This window comes from Camellia sinensis, chromosome 9, assembly GCF_055761805.1.
Source record: "Camellia sinensis isolate YWXY chromosome 9, ASM5576180v1, whole genome shotgun sequence".
In the NCBI taxonomy this organism is placed as follows: domain Eukaryota; kingdom Viridiplantae; phylum Streptophyta; class Magnoliopsida; order Ericales; family Theaceae; genus Camellia; species Camellia sinensis.
Genome location: NC_138969.1, coordinates 124,789,763 through 124,804,650, shown reverse-complemented (window position 1 = coordinate 124,804,650; position 14,888 = coordinate 124,789,763). Strand labels below are relative to the sequence as shown.

Genomic DNA, 14,888 nt, shown 5'->3' with positions numbered 1-14,888 from the left:
TTCCACCGTCGCAGTTGGTCTCCTAGGAACTCATTGCAATCACAGGCAGGTGGCTATACCAGACCATCTGAAGTCGTTCTGGCACGACAAACACCAAAGGAATTGCACCTTTAGAGGATTTAAGGTCTCTTAGACCATTCTTAGGCCATTGAAGTCGTTCGGGCACGACAAACACCAAAGGAATTGCACCTTCAGAGGATTTAAGGTCTCCTAGACCTAGGGAGTGCACAAGATGGTGTGATGCGCAAGATAGCGCGATTAAATTGAAATTGCACAAGACAGTGCGAGTGGGGGGTGCACAAAATAGTGCGATGTAGGGATGCACAAGATAATGCGATTGAATTGGATGCACAAGACAGTGCGATGCCCAAGACAGGGCGATTGAATTTGATGATACACAAGACAGTGCGATGCCCAAGACAGGGCGATTGAATTTGATGATTTATGTGGTAGGTGCATGAAGTGAGATTATTGTGCGATAGATGCACAGAATGAAAGAAGGAATTGTATGTTCGAACCAAATACCATATACATATACCATGTATAGACAAAGTACATACAAATACGACAATATACACAGACATGCATATACGGTATACATATATTCATATACAGACAAAAATACACACAGATATGTACATACGGTATACATATATACATATACAGATATATAAATATACAGATATGTACAGACATATACAAAGACATACGGATATATACATAGATATATACGGTATATGACAGCGTGCGTACGCAAAACACACAAAAAGAAAGGATAAACACAAAATGCATGGATACGGGGGTTCGACCCTCTGATCTTAAGCTTAGTTTCCTAGTCCTCAACCACTGAACCGAACCACTGAACCAAACCACTCTTGTGACAAAATATGCAAACAAATATATATATATATATATATGTAGGTATACGAGACATATATGTATATATATATAACCAAAAGAAAACAAAAGAAACATTTGTTATGGGATTCGAACCCCTGACCTCGGGCTCAGCCTTCCATCCTTCAAACATCGAATTAGACCACTAAACCTAAGCCACTCTTGTGACCAAAACGTTCAAACAAATATATATAATACATAGATATACAATATGTATACATATATATATAAATATACAATTCTCCCGCCTCTCTCTCTGTTTTTGTCTCACTCTCTCTTCCGTTATCTTCTTCGAGCGTTGTGTCTGGCACACGATTTCAACAATCGCGGCGCCTGATCGACAGGCTATCCAATCGTGCCCCGATTGTCAATGATCATCTCAGCCTTCTTCCCTCTTTGTCCTCTCCTTCGCTCTCTTCTTAAGTTGAGGCCTGCGAGAGAGAAGCAGAGCCAAAGCCTGCAAACTTTCTCTGCCACCACTTTGCAACCTCTTTCTTTTGCATTACTCTCCTCTGTCATGGCCTCTTCACATGGTTCTCTCACTCTTTTTCCAGACCTGAACGAGTCCACGATAGAGATGACCAATTCTGACTCCCCTGAACCTCAACCACGGGCTCCTCCTCCTTCCCCTGTTTTCAACTTTCCAGCGATGTCAGTTGATCAAATCATGGCGGCACAGTCTGACATCGAAGCAAACTCGTATACGCTGAGGTCATGTGTAGAGACCGTGACAGCGGTCTCCAACTTGTCCCGTCGGCTGCAGAACAGGCTGTGTGAGGTACATCGGTTAAATGCACAACTCTCCCTCCTCCAACGTATGTACAAAGACGCTCGGGTAGAAATTGGTGTGCTGAAAAAACAGAACAAAGAATTGAAACGACTGACGACCTCCGTGACTCGATTCGGAGTTTCTTCGCACAACCAATTTGATGGCCGGCGAGGAATAATCTCCTTTGGAAGTTCTGCCAAGGCTGAGGCAGAGTCTTCAAAAGCTTCGAAGGAGTAAAGATGAAACGAGGCAGCTGATGGTAAAGTCAGGCAACGAAGTTGTGTGCAAATGAAGTCGGTTGCAATCTTCGCCGCCGGGCTGTTGCCGGAGAAGAAAGAAGAAAAAGATCCCTCTCTCTCTCTTTGTTTTTTTGTTTTGTTTTGTTTTGTTTTGTTTTTTTGTTTTTTTTTTTTTTTTTTTTTTTTTGTTTTGTTTTTGTTTTTATTTTTTTTTGTGTTTTGTTTTTGTTTTGTTTTTTTTTTTTTTTTTTTTTTGTTGTTTTTTTTTTTTTTTTTTGTTTTGTTTTGTGTCTCTGTGATCGGGGATGTCCTCCCCTGACTACAATAAAATCAGTTTAGTTTTTGCACATCGAGGGCATGACTGGCATATCACTTTGAACTTGAAAACATTTTTGTTTGATTGAATTTGAGAGTGATTGAATTTTGAACTCTGAATTGAACGTTGATTCTATACTGACCCATACTGACCTAAATCAAAGAATGACTTAACGAAAGAAGAACGAAGCAAAAAAAATCCAAACACACTTATATACACGGACTGGTATGAATACACCGACTGGTATAAATATACTGACTGGTATGAAAGGAACACAATTATATACACTGACTGGTATGAATACCCTAATTGGTATGAATACACTAACTGGTATGAATACACACTTATATACACTGACTGGTATGAATACCTTGACTGGTATGAATACACACTCACATACACCGAGGAGTTGACTCGAGTGGTGGAGAAGACAGAATCTCTAACTCGACTATGCTCCTAATTCATTACCTTGAATTTTTTTATTTTTTGATTTTTTTTTTTTTTTTTTTTTTTGATTTTTTTGATTTTTTTTTCATAAAAATATTTTGATCAACATGACAGTTAGATTAGCATACTTATTCCATTTTCTGTTTCAAATCATGTAAGCTAAACTGTGAGCACTGAAAATTTTCCTTTTTCAAATCCAAAAAATGGTCCAAGTTTTGCAAAAATGGAACAATTTTTGAGAAAAACTAGTCAGCTTTATTCAAATTAATCAAAACCTATTTTTGCAAATGGCCACTACTCAAACAACATGGGATCAACCATTGGGGTGCATAGTCCCAAGCCACATAATCAATGGTGATAGCCGAACCACGCAAACCGAACCAAGCCAAACCGAACCGAATGAAACCGAGCAGAACTGGACCAGACTGAACCGAACTGCCAAATCGAATCGAACCGAACTGAACCAAGTTAAATCAAACCAATTGAACTGAGCAGAATGAAGATACACCAATCAAACACGGATAGGACAACCAAGTCGACTAAAGACACACCAAGCAAACATGGACGAGATGAATGAGTTGAAAAATTATTAGGGCCGAACTTCAAGATGAAGCTACCTACGTATCCTCAAGATAGGAATCAGGCCATCGTAGTTCCGGCTAAGGGTCACTCGGGTATTGACACTCTCCTTTTGTGCTCTAACTTTTGCCAAAGCCGCCCTTTCGGGTTTTCAACCTTGCGAGCTTTTCATTTTTCTATTTTTTTTCATTTTGTTCATTTCTTTTTTTTGTTTTTCATTATTTTTGTTTTTTTTTTTGATTTTTTTTTTTTGCTCTAAATTTTGCCTGGGTCGTCCTTCCAGGTTTTCAACCCAACGAGCCTCTCAAGGATGGTACTTTTATTTTAGCTTGTCCATGTTGATTGGGTGTGAAATCTCTAGGCCAATGACTGCTACACTTGACCAGTAGATATGATGATGTAGGGACTAGGCTAATTGGGTCTGAATTTGCCCCTAGTGTAATGGATAGGAACTCGACTGTCCTTCAACAATAAAATTCATTCTCTCAAATTCTGGGTTTTGCCTTTATGGGTGATCTTCATTGGGAAACGATTCAGTTTTAACTCTTTGATCACATCCAACCTTTTGCCCCTAGTTCAAGGACTGCTTCAAATCTTAAATCACATCCGACCTTCTTGCCCCTGGTTCAAGGGCTGTTTCCAATCTGAATCACAAGCCCTACATAGTTTTGGCTAAGGTTCACTCGGGTATTGACATTCTCATTTTACGCTCTAACTTTTGCCAAAGCCGCCCTTTCGGGTTTTCAACCTTGCGAGCTTTTCATTTTTCTTTCTTTTTTTTATTTATTTATTATTATATATTTTTTTTTTGTGCTCTAACTTTTGCCTAGGTCGCCCTTTCGGGTTTTCGGCCCAGCGAGCCTCTCAAGGATGGTACCTTATTGCCCCTAGTTCAAGGGCTACCTCCATTTCGGCTATGCAAGCCTCATACTTTTGCCCCTAGATCAAGGGCTGTTTCAAATCTGAATCACATTCGACCTTCTTGCCCCTAGTTGAAGGGCTGCCTCCATTTGAATCACATCATGGCCCCTAATTCAAGGGATATTTCCAATTCGGCTACGCAAGCCTTACACTTTGAATGATCATTGAATACTTCAAATTCAGGTTTGAAAGCTAAGGAGCTAAGGAGGTCGGACCTCGAGTCAAGAGGGATCCTATGCTGTATAATCAATTCCAGGCATGTCTTTGTAGGACCACGCAAAAACAGTTTTTTGAAATCTTTTCACAAAGTGACTAATCACTCGTACTCTTACGAAGACAAGATAGAACCAATTTGGACCAAGCTAGGATCATTCTCAGTACCCACATTAACAAAAATGATTTTATTCATCAAAGGCTTAGCACACCTCTCTTCTTCTCAGTTGATCAAAATTTGCAAATCCCGAGGAAATTCTTCCTCTTTGTTTTCATCAGAGTTTTGGAAAAAGTTTTGAAAAACTTTGGTCAATGCAATGAATTAAGGCACAGAGAAGTAGGCAGACTCTATGGCATTTTGTTTTTTTGTTTTTCTGTTTATTGAAAAGAGACTATGACTCAACAATGGCAACAGACTTTTGACAACATACTCAAAAGAAAATGACAAAGAGAACCTAGACAGGACAGAAATGTCTAGGTTAGCACTATCGAAATCAACAGACTTTGACTCATTAGGCTGACTCGAGCCTGACTCTAACTCTACAAACTTGGTGGAGTCAAACTTAGACTCAATACTCAATTCAGAACTCAGAATAAAACCATTCTCAATTTTGCTAGTCAAAGTGTGGGCCAGCCACAACATTCAAAATAAATTGCTAGTCAAAGTGTGGGCCAGCCACAGCATTCAAAATAAAGCTCATGCAATCAACAGGTGGTCACTCCCCAATCACAGAGATGGTCGGATACCCCACAAGTTCTATTTATTTACAATGGTCGACTTTGTGGGATATTGGAGTTTTTTATTTTTTTATTTTTATTTTGTTTTTTGATTTTATGTTCTTGTTTTTGTTTTTTTTTTTTTTTTTTTTTTTGTTTTGGAAATAATGATGCTAAACTGAACATCTTGAACCACTCATTTGAATTTGAGAACCCATGTATAGATCCAATACATTGCACATAAAGGAAGAAAGAGAACAAACACCCCTAAAGAGGGTAGGGTTATCCTGTCCTAGCTTGGAATGATCTAGGGTTTCACTAATCACACAAGCGGTATCATACATCCTAGAAACGGGAAAGCATCCTGTCCTAATTTGAAAGGTACTATAGCTCACCATATGTACAAGGTTGGCTCTACTTTACGGGTTGAAGCCAAGGTGACGTTACCAAAGAGTCCTTCAGGTCATAACCAATAAAGATCCCAGGAAATCAGAAGAGTCAAATAGCCTCTCTTCGGAGTCTGAGAACCTTAGATAGCAAAGCTAGATAGCAGGGCTACATAGCAAAGCTACCCTTTTGACAAATCTCAAAAGGTTACAACACAAGGCCTCTAAAGTATCGTAAAAATAGGTGTAGTGTCACAAAAAGCTTACCTGTGCTCCCACTAGTATCTGGGCAACACAAGGACTTGAAGTGCACCAATGAATGCAATGCAATGAACATATAATTGAAAATAAAGGTCATATCATGGAGTTCGAGTCAAGGTTTCATAAAATCCCCAGCAGAGTCGCCAGAAACTGTAACATGCCCGGGGGGTACCCGCGCGCGTTAAACAGTTCGGACCCCTGAGATCTCTTTGATCTCAAGTTTCACGAGTGCAATGTGAAACATAGATGAGAGTCCAGATTTGGCAACTTTTATTGAAAATCCATTTTATTGCAATTTTGTCAAAAATGGACTGCGTCATCAGATCTCAGAGTCGCCACCTAATATTTATTTTGGGAAAATTAGGAAACCCATGACTCGTGCCAAGGCCACTGTTCGTCGTTACCAAGGATGCTTGGCTCGGAACCTTAGGTATGAGAGGGGAAGGTCAATAATGAGCACCCCCGCCCACCCGATCAAAGATCGGCCTTTACTAACCACGATATGAATTTTATTTTATTTATATGTTCATGTTCTGATTAGTTAATAAATCCTAAAATTTACTATGTGAAGCATACAAGTATAGACTATGTCACCCATTTTGGAACAACTTGATTTCATGTAGTTTTGAAAGAGTTTTGAAAATGTATAACCCAAATAAATTGAGTTTACAAACATGAAAATCAACATCATTCCAAATTAAGCGACACAACCTCCATCCACTGGCATTCATACAATTATATCACATAAGCAAATAGCCACATGGTAGAATGCTTAAACATAGTAAGAAAAGCATACACAAACGGGATGCTAAAGCATAAAAACTTACATGTTTGACGACCCACGAACAAGCTACAAAACAAAGTTAGTAAAACATGCATGATCTTATATACAAAATCCTAATGCAATTCACGCATGAGATGCAACTAATGATTCAGCCTCTAAAATATGATATGTGAATCATCTCAAGAACATGAGGTAGCGCACATAATCACATAGGAATTGATTAAATCCACAAATGCAAACTTAGCCGAATCAAGATGCATGAAACATGAATGCGAAGCATAACTATGATGAAAAATAAATATGATGTTTATGTACAAATAAAGAAAGCAAGTAAAAGAACGGGATAGAAAGAAGCGGGGCGGGGAATTATTACAACATTTAAAGAATAATTACAAACCAAATTAGAGAGGGATGAGGAGAATATTACAACAAAATAAAAAAACCTCACAAACTCTCAAAATAAAAAAAAAATAATAAAATAAAATAAAATAAAATAAAGAAACTTCATGTGCGCCGGAAAACATTTTGCTTGACGTGGGAAGACTGCTCCGTTCTGTTCGGGGAAACTTATTTTTGCGGGAGCACTATTCATCCCGAGATACTATTCACTGCCGGAAGTTACTATTCATCATGACAATTACTATTCACCTTTCTTGATCGTTATTCATCTTACCGGGCATTTTTCATCCGCTGTTACTATTCATCGTCGGGGTTACTATTCACCGCCGGAAGTTACTATTTACCGCCGGAAGTTACTATTCACCACCGATCACTATTCATTTGGCGGGGTCACATCTTTTAACAAATTAGGTGGTTCGACCAACCATTTAAAGTGATAAAATTACAACAATTTATAAATAGTAAACTACAACATTTTATGTAAATTACAACGGTTTATATACAACAGTAAATTACAACAGATAAAGTAGTAAAATTAGGTGGTTCAACCGACCATTTAAAGTGATAAAATTACAACAATTTATAAATAGTAAACTACAACATTTTATGTAAATTACAACAGTTTATATACAACAGTAAATTACAGCAAATAAAGTAGTAAAATTGGGTGGTTCAACCGACCATTTAAAGCGATAAAAAAAATTATGAAAAACAATAAATAAAGTACTTAAACAAATTATATCACATTTTGAAATTAAATGAAAGTTTGCGAAAACTCACCTTTCGGGGACATGATGAATTTTCTGATTCACAAACTTTCTTTTGATTACCCTCAAGTCTGTGGAATGTGTTCTCAATTCTCAGTCAAAATTTGGAATTACAACTTTAGCGGTTCCTTCTTTCTGATTCTTTTTCTCTCAAAATTCCCTCGCACCAATTCCCCTTTTTTTATTCTCTCTCCCAATTTTTTTGACTCTTCTAATCTCTCCCCTCGCCCAAAATCCTTCATTCCTTCTCTGATCTTCCCCCTTTTATAGAAAATATTTGTAAGAAAAGGACAAAAGAAGAAACGGTGGTAGGAGTTGTTTTCAAAAGATGCACAGTGATTTTACTGTGCATTGCACAGTAAAATTACTATGCACTTTATAATATAATAATATATAAAATAGATTATTAGCATAAATACATGTACAAATACCCAGAAAAATAGATAAAAACACACAAATACGTAAAATTAAAATACATGGACTAAATATATTTTAGTAGGCCAAATATGCAACATAATTTGACCAAAGTGGGTCTAAAGGCACAGAAAACAAAAAAGACGCACGATGGGAGTGTAGTGAATTTGTTTTTCAAATGAGGAATAATACCCTTATATAATATTATATATTATATATTATATATATACAAAAGTATGGTGCGTGGGTGAAACCATGGTACTGAATAAATTTAATAAAATATTATATAATAATATAACATAATATATATATATATATACAATACATAATAAAGGGAAAGAAAATGGAGAAGGAGTCTAAAATAATTTGGCAAAAAAACAGGTGTAAGACTAGGATTAAAGTTTATATTCCATCTTTTTACTGAGAATTTTGTGAGATAGCATATTCCTGTTTTCATCATTGAGTAATCAAAAGAAAGCGCCCAAGTCTTAGGGCCGGTCAAAATGGGGTGTCTACACATTGCATCTCTATACAATCTAGAAATTCATCAAATGGATGTTAAAACCGCTTTCTTAAATGGTGAGTTAAATGAAGAAATTTACATGGAACAACCAGAAGGGTTTTCTGTTCCAGGGAAAGAAAAGAAAGTGTGTAAATTGGTTAAATCATTATATGGTTTAAAACAAGCGCCAAAGCAATGGCATGAGAAATTTGACAAGGCAATGATGTCAAATGGATTTAAAATTAATGAGTGTGACAAGTGTGTTTATATTAAAAACACAGATAAATGTTATGTCATTGTATGTCTTTATGTAGATGATATGCTCATCATTGGTAGTAATAATGACATGATTAAAACTACCAAGAAAATGTTGAATAAACATTTTGACATGAAGGACATGGGCATTGCTGATGTAATACTTGGTATGAAAATTACCAAAACATCAGAAGGATATGGTTTATCACAATCTCATTACATTGAGAAAATACTTGACAAATTCAGCAAAGATGATGATCATCTAGCTAGAACACCTGTAGATGTTAATTTGTATCTTTCTAAAAATGTACAGGAAAGTATTTCTCAATTAGAGTATGCCCAAATTATTGGAAGCTTAATGTACTTGATGAACTGCACTCGCCCAGATATAGCTTATGCAGTAAGTAAATTAAGTAGATATACGAGTAATCCGGGAGTAGAACACTGGAAAGCAATGATAAGGGTTCTAAGATATCTCCGATTTACTCGTAACATTGGGCTTAACTATACTAGATATCCAGCAGTACTTGAAGGATACTGTGATGCAAATTGGATATCGGATACAAGAGACTCGAAGTCCACCAGTGGGTATGTCTTTACTCTTGGTGGGGCGGCTGTATCTTGGAAATCTTCCAAACAGACTTGTATTGCTAGGTCTACTATGGAATCTGAATTCATAGCTTTAGATAAAGCTGGGGAAGAGGCAGAATGGCTTCGCCACTTCCTTGAAGATATTCCAATTTGGCCAAAACCGGTGCCTGCTATATGCATACATTGCGATAGTCAATCAGCAATAGGTAGAGCACAGAGTCATATGTATAACGGTAAGTCTCGACACATTCGTCGTCGACATAATACCGTAAGACAACTACTCTCTAATGGAATTATTTCCATAGAATATGTTAAGTCTAAAGACAACATAGCGGATCCACTAACCAAAGGGTTAGCAAGAGAGTTAGTTGAAAATTCATCGAGGGGAATGGGACTTAAGCCTATTAAATAAGAGTTGCCACAACGGCAACCCAACCTAGTTGACTGGAGATCCCAAGATCTAGGTTCAAAGGGACAACCGAGTTGTGATTGACTCAGAAGGATCACTGTGGAGTCCAACTCCTACCCATTTCTATGATGAAATAAGTGATGTCTGCAGCGATTTAGGTTAAGTAATACTTTTAATGATTCTTATATCTAGGTAAACCTAGTGGAGTATGGCAGGATACTTTTCATAAGAATCACCTATGTGAGTGTGAACTGGGCCGGTTCTATAAGATTTGTGAAGGGCTACAAGTCTTTAGAGCACTCATGATAGACCAGGTTGTTCAGGGCCAAAATGAACACAATAGTGAGAACTAAACTGTGTCTGGGAATATACTGTGTGAGTTCTATTGTCTTGGTTACACAAACGGCTGAACAGTTCAAGACATCATGTTCACTGGTTAGCTAGTAAATCCGATAGTGTCTCACAAGGGAAGGTTCAAAGCCAAAAGCTACATATCCTTTGCAGGATATTTCCAATTTCTGTACTCTCTGTATTTAGATCATGTTGTTGCATTTTCTCTCCGTCAAATTCCATTCATGTGGGGGATTGTTGGAAAATGGTTTTATATAGGCATAATTTTGAGCCCATTTTGGGTGGGCCCCAAACATCTTTTGGGGTGGGTCCGAAGAGGTGATGTGTTCCTTGCCGCGTGGCAAGTCACACAGTGAAGACGGTACGTCAAAACCATTTATGAGTGAATGGGAAGTTGACGTCGTTTTCGGGTTTAACATTAATTTTTATTTAGATAAAATTCACTTGAATTTTTTCAATAAAAATTATTGTGGGAATTTAATTTAATTCTAAATTCAAATTTTGGGTTCCTTAGTGGTTTCCTAAAATTTGTCAATTAGATTAATATTTATATTCCAAATAGGTTTTAATAAATCTATTCCACTATTGGCTTTATTTGATTAAACTATTCATATAGTTTAAATATGAATATTCCAATAGTTTGAAGATTTGTTAGTTTGAAATATTTGTTTGCAAGGGATACCTTTTTAAATTGGTTTGAAAAGTGTGATCCAAGCAAACGGTCAGATCTATTTCGAACTGTACCTGTTGGGATTCCTTAAGCACCTTTTGACCATGTTTCTTACCTGTTCGGGATGTATATATGTTGCCTATATATAGAGCCATTTGGTAGCAGTCTTGACATCGGAAAAAATCGGTCTGGTTTTGGTCTTTGGTTGTCCTTAATTCTGCATTTTTTTTTTTATTCTTCATATTAGTTTTAGTATAAATTTCAGAGAGTTAGAACACAAGGTTTGGTTCGCCGAACAAATTTATTTGTAGTGCTTCTATAAATTTGTGAAGATCATTGTATCCTGAGAGATAGACGTCATTCAACCGTAAGCACCATAGCGGGGCGAATCTGTCTTAAGGACAGAGTGTCACACACTCGACTTGGTCTTAATTTTATTTGGATTCGATAGATAAATCTGGTATGTTATTTATTTATTTTGTTTGAATTTATTTTCAAATTATTTTATTTTACACAGAAAATTGTTCCAACAAATGTCATGGTCCAGGTTCACGACAACTGAGAATTTGGCACCGAGGAAGATCATTTAGACCCTATTCCTAGGCATAAGGGTGACCTAGGTGGCTGAGTAGATTTTATTCTTTAAACTATACAGACCTTTGAATTACTTCTAATCAATTTTGTTCTTCTACAAGTGTCGAGCTCAAAAAGGCGATCTTTTCCAGGGACGCTGAAGTGTTGTCTCCTGTGAGAACGACTCTTGGCTACATTGGCCGAGAAGATTTCGAAGGTCAAGGTCGCGCCGCCTACATCGGGCTCCAATACGATCCCATCTACATCACCTTTGTCGCTATTGATAACGTGTCGATTCCTAAATGAGATAACCATTTTGTGGCGATCACATATGGCGATGCCCTTAGTTTTAGGTAGTTGGGTGTAGTTCAAGTAGGCAGTGAAGATGAGGTTAGTGCTGAGAACATAGAAGTAGTAGAAAATCCCCCCGTGGAGGAAGTCAGCACATCAGGGCATGGTTTGTCTCCTAAACATGAGTTTTTTTCTGGTTGAGTAGATCTTGAAACTCATACTTGGGAAGACTCCGACTTCTTCATTTTCCAGGATTTAGAGAACCTTCTATGTAATGAGTTGAATCAAATTAAATTTTGCCTTTATTATTATTGTTGTGGTGTCGTGAATCGTTCTATTTAAATTGGTGAAAAATAAATTAAATTACTTCTTGATTTCGACTTCGTAAGCTCCGCTTGGCAAAATTATTTTATTTATTTATTTTTAGTTAGTAATTCTTGGGTCTTGAGTAATAAATGAGATATAAATTTTAATTTTTTTTTTGGATTTATTTGATTAGCTCATACTTAATCATTTTGGTTCATATTCGATTATGTGGATGGTGGGGACCACCTTAAGTCGTTAAAATTTATTTATACTTTAATTTCAGTTGGAGATTTATTTAAATTATTATACTCTATTCATTTTGGACCTAATTGATTGAATCATGACTCGTTTGTAACAATGTATTATTATTATTATTATTATTATTATTATTATTATTATTATTATTATTATTTATTTTATAATTCTGAGAGAGTTACAAATATTTATGGTGTGCACCATTAAACGAAATATATTTTATGATGTGAAAAGTTTATATCATTTTTGTCATTTATGTTACTAAATTTATAATGATATTGAGACATATTTTTAATTGATGTATATATATATATATATATATAAATGTATATGTAGAGTTAGATATTTGTAATGATTTGAAAATAATAAAATAATAATAATAAAAAAGATATACCCCCACGTGGGGTTGTCCACCCCTTGCCATTCTTTTCTTTGCAATTTCCAGAGAGCTACTTTGCTCTCTCTCCCACTTTCGGTCCTCTCTTTCTCTTTCTCTCTCTCTCTCTCTCTCTCTCTCCTTAGTTCTCTCTCCCTCACACATTTTTTTTTTATTTTCTTTGACATTTATCATATAAAACCTTTGATCCACCAAAATCAAAATCGATTAAGTTATAGACCCTAGTTCTTGAGGCCAAAATGAAGAGCTTGGCGAGAGCAACATTTTGACCGGTGGAGATCAAAATTCGACAAAATCGAAAATTTAGATTTTTGCTTGTTTCCTCTTCTAGCTTGAGGTATGAATTTTTCCTACACTTCTTTATGCACTGTTACTTGATTATAGGGAGCTTAGAGTTATATATAATTTAATTAGAGTTTTGAAAATTTTGTGATTTATTTGCTTAAAAGAGAAATTTTGAGAAAAATAAAAAGTTGATGCCCAAATTGCGAAAGTGTAAACTTGGAATATGTTTGTAAGATCATGAAAGAGTTATGCTTTAAATTTGAACAAAAACGGACTTCGATTCGATTGGTTTTGAAATTTTTACCGGTTTGTGACCAAAAGAGCATTTTTAAAGAAAATAAAGGAATTACGCTGAAATTTTGGGGCTTTTGATCAAAATAGGATGTCATAATTGAATAATGTTTGGAGAATGAGTTTGGAAAGAAAATGATGTTTTCTTGGACATTAACGGTATTATTTTGCTTAATGTATCTGTTGGAATAAAATTGACACGGTTTTAAATGGACCTTGAGAGGTTATCGGACGTGATTGTGATATGAAAACTAGTGTAGTTGTTCATATTTGATGAGATGTGGAATAGATTGTATTTATCAAAATTTTTGGAATTTAATTGTTTAAATATTTGTTCAGAAATATCTGTTTTGTGCTATCGGTGGAGGATAACCATAATTGTTGTAGAAATGCATGGGATTTAGATAAATTGAACCACATTCCTCATTTGTTGCATTGGACATTTCATTACATTCATTTTATTGGAAATGTATTTGCTTTTGAGAAATGTTTGGAAATGTATCTGTTTGTGAAAAGATGAATACTTGGTGAATCTAGGTAGGGGGTGTAGAACTGTGCGGTTAGGTGTCGAGCTTTCCAGTTGTAAAAATGACAGTGATAGTGCATTAGGGCCTACTTGTAGACACTCACCTAGAGATTCACAGAGCCTGTATTCATGTAACGGATATTGTTTAAAATGGAAATGGTTTTATATCTATTGTTGCATCTTAGCATTGCATGTTTTATAAAAGAGAGATAAATTGTTTTATCATAAGCATGGCATGAGCATACTCCTCTTTAGTCTTGTCATGGTTCGTATGTTGTGTAGTATATCTCTACTGGGCTGTGACTTACCTTATAAGGGAAACCATTTCAGGTACAAGCGCTATGCCTCCGTCAAGGCATTGACTTGAAAGGACTTGGAGCTAAGGCTTCATTTTTGTTTTTTTTGTTATTTGTCGAATGTAAGCCCAGGGCTGTATTTACATTGAGTTGAAACTCTATTTTGTGTAACCAATAATGTTCATGGATAAATTTGTAAGCTTGTAGGGCACTTATTATCTGCTTGGCTTCCATTTCATACTTGTTGTAAAATGTATGCTTGGGATTGGAACTGTGGCATTGAGATGTGAATAACATGTATTTGGCATTTGGGATTTAATGGAAATGGATGTATGGAATAGTTAGCTATATATATGTGTTTGTCTATTAGGTTGGTTTTATTGTATAAATAGATATACCCTACCCAATTTTTGGGGCGTTACAACTTGGTATCGACCTACTAGGTTTGAATACTTGGGGCTCGTGGGAAGTGGTTTTTACCACAGTGGGTTCATTTCGCTAGTGAGAAATGTTGCATATCTTATGTGCGATGTGATAACATGTTTATGTGACTATGTGGGTATAGGGTTAAACTTCTGAGGTGTGATTTGCGTCCATGAAATTCCTTGAGGTCCTTTTATGAATGCTATTTCTGTTTGGAAGTCTTTGAATGTTTATGGAACGAGTCAATATCTTAGACGAGTAACTTGTATGTGCTCTATGTGACTATGTGCTTATATGGTATGCTTTATGTGATGTAGATACATGTGCAGGTTTATGTTTAATCCGTATGCAACATTTT

At 36.1% G+C, this 14,888-nt stretch overlaps 1 long non-coding RNA gene across 1 annotated transcript; it reads left to right on the top strand.

Annotated features, from left to right (window-relative positions):
* The first annotated feature begins 12,731 nt into the window (after positions 1-12,731).
* Positions 12,732-14,455, top strand: LOC145799176 (uncharacterized). The gene is made up of 2 exons (XR_014341192.1): positions 12,732-13,046; positions 14,142-14,455. It is a non-coding gene; the product is annotated as an uncharacterized LOC145799176 (long non-coding RNA).
* The last annotated feature ends 433 nt before the right edge of the window (positions 14,456-14,888 follow it).